The sequence below is a fragment of the Hyperoodon ampullatus genome (genome assembly GCF_949752795.1).
Source record: "Hyperoodon ampullatus genome assembly, chromosome: 7".
Classification (NCBI taxonomy): domain Eukaryota; kingdom Metazoa; phylum Chordata; class Mammalia; order Artiodactyla; family Ziphiidae; genus Hyperoodon; species Hyperoodon ampullatus.
In genome coordinates this window covers 78,103,656-78,112,636 of record NC_136920.1, presented here as the reverse complement: position 1 = coordinate 78,112,636, position 8,981 = coordinate 78,103,656, and the positions used below count along the sequence as shown (strand labels likewise).

Genomic DNA, 8,981 nt, shown 5'->3' with positions numbered 1-8,981 from the left:
ATTGCTTCACAATTCTGTGTTAGTTTCTGTTACACAACAAAGCGAATCAGCCACATGCATACACATGTCCCCATATCCCACCCTCTTGAGCCTCCCTCCCACCCTCCCTATCCCACCCCTCTAGGTCATCGCAAAGCACCAAGCTGATCTCCCTGTGCTATGCTGCTGCTTTCTACTATATTTTAGCAGCATTAGGATGCCGGGTAAAATGGAGTGTATGCGGTAATACAGGACAAATATTTCATAGAGTGTAGCTTATTGATAATCACCACACGATCCTCTGTGATTTACATCCCTCTTAAAAATATATAGGAGCTCAGTTCATTTTGTGCTATTTTATTGTGTTTTTTAACTTAATTGCCATCAAAAGAATGTTTGTATGCATATGGTTTGTATGTGTATACCCTTCCTTTACTTTCAGAAACGAATGCAAATACATTTGTATTAAAATTTTTTTAAATTGCACTTTTCTTGTTAGGAGATTAAAAAATTTCTAATAAAAGTTCCCATCTTTTATTAGGCATACATAAGTACAATATAAATGTGGCACAATTCACACCATTATTTCACCCCTATACTCACCTGGATCTAGGTATATAACCAGATACTGATTTCGCTTACCTCTATGTCTCCAAATAACTGAGGCAAATACAAAAAAAAAGCCCAAGAAATAAAATTACTCTTAAAAGAGTTCAATGAGCTTGTATACTTCAGTTACATTTCCACTTTGTTTAATCATGCTAACTAAAAAAAAATGTTTAACTGTTCTCATTCCATGATGCCCTATTATTCTGTACTAATTTTACAGAATTCCTAATATGTTTTACATATACATGTTTTATTTATATATCTTTCCATTTCTAATATCATAGCAAAAGTCAATGTAGCTATTTTAAAAATGCTTTACATATGATATAAATTTTTAATAATAATATCTAATTAGTGTGATATCACAAATCTTAACTTCTTTGAATGTACTATTTGATTATTAAAATATCACTCTCTGGAAATAACAATTGGCAGACGATCATAAGCTTTTTTTTGACTTCATAAACACTCTTAACAACTTATTTAATACACTATTGTCCAAGCAAGTTGATGAATAGAGAATCAAAAACATACAACTTTAAGTAGAAAAAAAAAAGCTGTATTTATGAAGATGTTTACAATAGTTTATTTGAGGTTATTTCCAATTTTTCACCAATTTAAAAAATTGACCTACTCAATGAAACCTTGTGAATGCAATGTTAAAAAGTATAACTATGAATCACAGAATTTAAATTTAGTATGAAAAGAATGGCAAATTATATCGAAGCTATGTGGAATTATGTTTATAGACAGCAGGAAGAGAAAATTAAAATGTAAATATTGCTTGATAGGATAATGGGATTAGAGGTGGTCTTTTAAATTTTTCATTTTTATGCTAATACAATACCTTTATAAAACCCAAAAATCTTCAAACAACACATTTTTTAAAAATTGTGGTAAATGACACAAAACAGAAAATTTATAATTTTAACCATTTTAAAGTGGACCGTTCAATGATATGAAGTCAACAAATTTTTAAAACTTTCAGAGGGCCCCTGAATAAAAGATGTGTTGTCCACTGGTGATTTTAATGTATCTGGTATATAACTAAAGTCATCACAAAACTCTTTCTGGGAAATTGGCAGATCATAAACATAAAAAATTTATTTTGCTTTTTATTAAACCTTATTGTTTTGCTGTTTCAAAATTCAAATTTACTCACAAGAAAGAGTCAGTTTCATATTAGATTTGGTTTCACAAATGCTGCTCCTGCTATTCATTCTTATCACCAAAAAAAAAAAAGACTATTTGTGGCTAACGATAATATGTTACAGAAAATAAAAAGTTAAAAGGTTTTCAGTCTGCATATTTGGGAACCTAAATTAAAGCATCACACAACATTTTCAAAAACAGAAAAGCCATTTGATTTGACTAAAATCTTAGTTTTAAGATGGCAGAAAGTACCTTGATAATTTTCTTTTAAGAAAGAAAGAAAACCAAGCCATTAAAGAGAAATTCTTCCGAGAGAACTGAAACATGTTATATACCTCTGACTTGGCACTCCTTCCACCTGGAGAACTTTTTTGGTAACTGTTTTCATCACAGAATGATCTAAAGTAAAATGAATTGAAATTAGAGTAATTATTTTCCAATGAGTGGCTATTTCCATTTAAAACCAAAAGCCAACTAATTATTGCTTTTCCCATACATTTAAATATGAAATCTACATTATATAATTATACACTTATTTCCCCCTTTGTGTATTCTAATTTCTTCCTCAGAAACCTAAGATGCCATCTTGCAGACTGCCCACAGTGGCTACTATATTGGCAGCAGCAAAGGTCAACTTTAAACATTTTTGCATCTAAAGTGGCTTTGGATACCTTTGGATACAAAGTACAGTCTGAGCACCGTCCAGACGCTTCGATACCTAAACAGCATCTAAGATATCAAACCAGGGCATCCAAGATAACAAACCAAGTCCTGATATTCCCTCAAAAGCTGCTCCTCCCATCAGCCCCCTTCTTCTAAGTGATACTACCCAGTTGCACACATAATCATCAATGACTTCTCTCCTTGGTACTATTTCCTTCATACCTCACATCTATCTGCAGGTCTTGATAGCTACACCCTCAAAACACAACCTGAATTCAACCACTTTTCACTTGCTGCAAACTTCCAACCTAACCTAGGCCATAAACATCTCTTATTTGGAGCACTGTGATAGCCTCCTAACTGGTCTCCCTGTTCCTCTTCTTTTTTTTTTTTTTTTGCGGTACACGGGCCTCTCACTGTTGTGGCCTCTCCCGTTGCGGAGCACAGGCTCCGGACGCGCAGGCTCAGCGGCCATGGCTCACGGGCCCAGTCGCTCCGCGGCATGTGGGATCTTCCCGGACCGGGGCACGAACCCGCGTCCCCTGCATCGGCAGGCGGATTCTCAACCACTGCCCCACCAGGGAAGCCCCCTGTTCCTCTTCTTGATCCTCCCAAGTCCCTTCTCTATACCAGGTCACCTTATTCAGATACGATTTGGATCATGCCTTGTTCCAGTTCGAACCCCTCTACTCATTTAGAATAATCCACATCTTTACTCTGGCCTTCAGGACTTTACAAGAGCAGACCCCTGGCTAGCTCCTTGACCTCATGTCATACCACACTCTTCTTCACTCGGTACTCTGCCCAGATTGGCCTCCTTGCTTTTCCTTAAATACTCCACCCACCTACATGCCTACATACTCATTGCCTCCTTGTCCTGGAATGTGCTTACTCCACATCTTCCATGGCTTGCTCCTCTCTTCATTCAGGTCTCCGTTCAAATGCCACTTCTCCACTGAAGCTGTCCCCTAACAAACCTATCCAATGGAGTCCTACCTGCTCTCCCTCACTCTCCTTACATTAAGATAGTTTTGCACTTCCTACTCTCTAAAATTATATTACTTATCTGTTTACTCATTTCTATCTGATCTCCTTCACTAGAATGTAAGCTCCATGAGGGCAAGACTTTTGTCTGTCTGGTTCACTGCCTTATCCCTAGTCCCTAAACCCGTATCTGGCACACAGAAGATGATTACAAAATTACTTGTGAATCTGACAAATGAATAAAGTACTCCTGGCAAGAATTCAGAGGTTGCACAGGAAAGAAATAATGCTCTTGGTGGAAGCAGGCTTAGTATCTAGGTTCACCTCTATTCAGAGTAGAGATAAGAAAAATTTACAAGTATAATTCACTTTAATTAGTACATTAGCTGCTAAAAACATAAGGGAAGTGCAACACTAGAAAAGTACAGTTGAAGCTTGAACAACATGGGTTTGAACCTCGCGGGTCCACTGACACACGCATAGTTTTCAATACATATGTACTATCGTCCTACATGATCCAAGGTTGGTTGAATCCACAGATGTGGAACCACTGACTATAAACTTATACCCAGATCTTCAACTGCGTAGGGGTCGACACCCCTAACCCCACGTTGTTCAAGGGCCAACTGGATATGATGAGGAAAGTTAAACACATTAAGTTTTAAAAAACTGTCAATACCTGAACAAATTCTTTTTGTTTTGCTATGTGTTTATCAATTTAAAAAAAGTGACCACATACCAACAAGCAGATTTTTTCTTATATCCAGAACGAGGAGAGTTCTGTTGGTTTCAAGGGCCTTTAGTAAAGCCTTTGCTCCTTCACTGGTGAGGCCGCACTGCTGCAGGTCAAGTGCTTTCGATGAAAGACAAAAGGTCACTTGCTAACTCTACAGATTTAACATATAGACAACTCTCATTTTCTCACGTGTGGAAGAGTCCTGCACAGGACAAGTCATGGCAGGTTTGTAATTTGGGGTATGGAAAAAAACAAAAACATATACGCACACACATAATGCATAATCCAATTTAAAAACCTCTTCTTGGATGTGCAATGATAACCCTGGCTTTAGTACCAATAAATCATACAACATATTTTACAATTACAGAACTGGAGAATAACTGTATATTACCTATGAGCAAAAAGCATCACAAAATGAATCTCAGTTCATAATTAGCAAGGGTGGCAGGGGCATGTAAACCTCACAAGCAAAACCTGGTGGAGCTCAGAAATGCACTGCATTCTTTTGATCATGATCTTCAGCTCCAAATCACACTTGAAACTAGTTCAAAGGGGAAAACAAAATAGAAGAAATGTAATAACTGTTAGTTTTAGAGGAAAAAAAGACAAGTCTAAGAGGATACAAATAATAAAAACTTTCAACAATGTGTGAATAGAGAATACATACTAAAAACCTATCATGAAAGTATGATGGTCAAGAACCCTCGCAGTAAAAGGTCAGACAAAAACCAGAAAAACGGATCATGAATTCTAGTAGTTCTGGGGCTGAACAACCTACTCACTTAAACCAAAGGGATCATCACTAAAGCACAGGTATTAAAAAATATTACATGAAAGGAAACTATCATGAGTCTTTTGTTTAAGTGTTGTGTGGACCATCACATTAAAATAACTGGAGTCTTTCAACACCCCCATGACACACAGAAATAGCAAGTCAGACATACGGATCTGACAGGATATGATACAACCCTTACAAACTCTCACTACAGAAGAATGGACACAGGGTATAATTAACCAAATAGCCAAATTAATACAAACAGCCAGTAAACCGCACCAGTCAATCAAATGAATACAAAATAAAACAAAATGTGGTTATTCTCCTATCAGATCAAGCCAAGATTCTGTAAGAAAAGCCTTTAAATAATGTCTATACCCTTTGGATCCAACAACTCTCTTTCTAAGAATTTAACCAAAAGAAATAGTCAGAGATATAGGTAAGGATATATATCAGAGTACTATTTGTAACTGAAAAACTGGACAAAGCTTATATACAAGAATGGATAAGCTATGTGCACTGTGGCATATTCATATAATGGAATACTGAACAATCACAAAAAATGATGTAGGAGATGCAAATTTACTGACTTGCTAAAATGCTCATACTAACTTAATTGAAAAAAGTTATAAAATTTGGAGTAATCCCACTTGCATAGAAAATGGAGAGGTACTCATTTTTGTAGTTTTACATTTTTTTACAAGTGCTACAGGCCAGTGTTTGTGAGAGGCAGGCTTCACGTCTACTGTTGGGGTGGACTACAAATTGGCATAGCCTTTCTGGGTGGCAATTTGGCCATGTGTATCAAATGTCTTAAAAATATGTCACACTTAGTCATTCCACTTGTAGTACCTTATTCTACAGAAGTAATCCCGATGGACACAGAGATGTATATACAACGTATTCACATTGTTTCTGACAGGGAAAAGCAAACTGTCTAAATAGAATTGCAACGAATTGATTAAACTATGGGACATCAATACGACGCAATACTACATGATACATCATTAAGTGAAAAAAGCAGGAATGTGAAATAGCAAGTATACTACAATTCTATTTTTGTAATCCCTAAGTGTACATATATATTTGTAGAAAAAAAAAGACTGAAAGTATATACACCAAAATGAACAGTGATTATATCTAGGTATTAAAATTATAGGTAATTGTTCTCTTGTTACTCTGTATTTTCTATAAAGGATATATGCAACTCTTAGAGAAAGTTTAAAAGCAAAATAAAAGCTATCAGTAAAATGAGGCTTTAAAAAATCCTATCACAATAGTATCATGCCAAAAGCTAAGCATATTAAAAATTCAATATTTTCAATTTTAGAATTTACCTCTAAGCCATAAATCCTCACTAAGAGATTCTGCCAAAGCACTTGCACCCAGGTCACCAATGAGCGTGTTGCAGTTCAGAGTGATGCGCCTCAAACCAGCCATGCAGTCAAGATCACGTCTCCTGGAATGAAGACTCTCAGCCCAGGTTTCTTCATGCCTTCTGGTAGTCTGATACTTCAAAGATTTAATGGGATGAAATTAAGATGCTTGAATAAGGAAACAGGGTGTGCCTGAGTATGGCTTATTATGTCAGAGATTTACACACACACACAGATCAAGCATATATGCCAGGAGCATCAACCTGAGAAATTCAAGTCACTTCTGGTTTACGAGTCCAGTGACCCAGATTCTGCTCGGTCAGTGATTAGATTCTAGCCACTGGATTTCCTGTTTCTGAACACTTACGTAAAGTCAGACAACTCAATTACAGTCTATGAATTATTTTCCTTATCTTCTAAGTCAGGGAATTGGTTCTAAATTCTATCTTTGCTGAGGCCCTATATTTCATCATCCTGTCCTCCAATGGCCTGCAAACACCTGACTGGGCAAACCATAAGAAAACTTTTTAATATGCATCTTATTTATTAACAAATTATATACACAAAGTTCCATACATATAATTTATGTACATGATAAACTACACAGATTTTTTAAAATAATACAAAGGTAAAAATGTTCTAATATTTTCTTTTCCTAACTCCTAAGGCATTAGTTTATTTTACTTATTTTTTATAAAGAGTCATTTATTTATTTGTTTGTTTGTTTGTTTGTTTGGCTGTGCCGGGTCTTTAGTTGCAGCATGCCGGATCTTTTAGTTGTGGCATGTGGGCTCTTAGTTATGGCAGGCACGTGGGATCTAGTTCCTTGAGCAGGGATCGAACCCAAGCCCCCTACATTGGGAGCACATAGTGTTAACTGCTGGACCGCCAGGGAAGTCTCAAGCATTATTTAAAAGACTATATTTACAAAATGTCTCTCACATGCTACCTAGGGTGTGCACACCAGCTTTAGAGGCCTGGACTCTGCAGAGCCAGTTTGATGTGCCTTGGGAAAATAATGGTTTGACATTTAAGCAAAAGTACTGTCTTGAAGACATTCAATTCTTTATATTCATAAAGTAAATTTTGGTAACAGGGAACACTGACTGTAAATGAAAAAAGTCTTATTACATTCCTGAAAAAGTAAAAGACTCAAAGTACCTTTGTTACTCTAAAAGGAAAATCATTAGTGTCATTTTTCTATTAACAATAACTTATTAAAGCTCCAAGCAGAAACAACAGCAATCACTTACACAGTGCTTAGTATGTGCCAGGCACTATTTATACAAATAAGTGCATTTAAACCTCATAATGAGGCATAGAGGTTAAGTGATTTGCCCATGGTCACTAGCTATGAAGTGGGAGAAAGGGAAGTTGAACCTAGGCCATTTGGCTTCCGCACCCAAGTTCCTGACTGTTTTCTACCTCAGGGGTCAATGGACTTGCCCTGTATAGGCTCAAAGAAGTTTTCACTTTTTAAAATCTAAATTTAAACATTTCCAGATTTGTGGGCTATACAGTTCCTGTTGCAACTACTCTGCCCCACTGGTGTAGGGTGAAAGGAGCCATAACTACCATGTAAACAATGGGTGTGACTATGTTCCAGAAAAACTTCCTTTACAAAGCCAGGCGACAGGCTGGATCTGGCCCACCAGCCAGAGTTTACCTATCCCTGATCTGCACCATCAAACTATTAAAAAGCCTTCATGTCAAATTATTAACTAACTTTAGGCCTAAATACAGTCATTATAACCACTGTAAAGTTGTTAAGGCATTATTTTAAAAACTGTATTTACAAATTGCTGATGTACTGACTTTTATTAGTTTAAAAACTACAACAGCTAATAAACACTTGATTCATTTAAGTCTTGAAGACTAGAATGGCATAGTTTCTTCACAGTATTACAATAAAAGTTTTCAGTAAAAAAACATACATAAAAGTATTATTAGGTATTATATATTAAATCTCTTATTTCTAAAATTAAGTGGACTATCTTTACTAAATGGTAGAATCCCAAACTGAAAACTGGTCATATTCTTTCAGCAAAATGAAAGCTGCGCTCACATGTATCAAAAGACAAAAATTAGGGCTTCCCTGGTGGCGCAGTGGTTGAGAGTCCGCCTGACAATGCAGGGGACATGGGTTCGTGCCCCGGTCCGGGAAGATCCCACATGCCGCGGAGCGGCTGGGCCCGTGAGCCATGGCCGCTGAGCCTGCGCGTCCAGAGCCTGTGCTCCGCAACGGGAGAGGCCACAACAGTACCACACACACACAAAAAAAAGACAAAAATTAACTGCCTTCTGTATCAATATATTAATGTGTTTCAATCACATATGTTTTCATGAAAGTTTAAACATAAAATCACCTTTAAGATCTAGGCCATGTGATGTGCTCCATGCCATGTCAGAATACACCCCGTGACGTTTACTTAACTTGTCTTAAGTGTGATAGAATTCTTTATACCTTGACAAATAACTAAAAGGAAAAAAAAAAAACCCCACACGCAATAAGATGAAGAGCCTATACATTTGTCAATCTTGACTTATTTGCTTTTCTTGAGTCAGTTGGAGGTTTATAGCCACATTCTCAAAATCATTAACTACAATCTTCCCAAACAGGTAATTGACGAACAGATGCATTCTAAAACTTGTCAGTAGCAAAGTGCTATTCCAGTTTACAGCAACAGTTTAATTCTATTTAGAT

The 8,981-nt window shown here is 36.6% G+C and overlaps 1 protein-coding gene across 1 annotated transcript in view; it reads right to left on the bottom strand.

The window, feature by feature from the left end:
• The window catches only part of LOC307055622 (BCL-6 corepressor-like), a 792,095-nt gene that overhangs the window by 417,137 nt on the left and 365,977 nt on the right, over nucleotides 1–8,981 (bottom strand).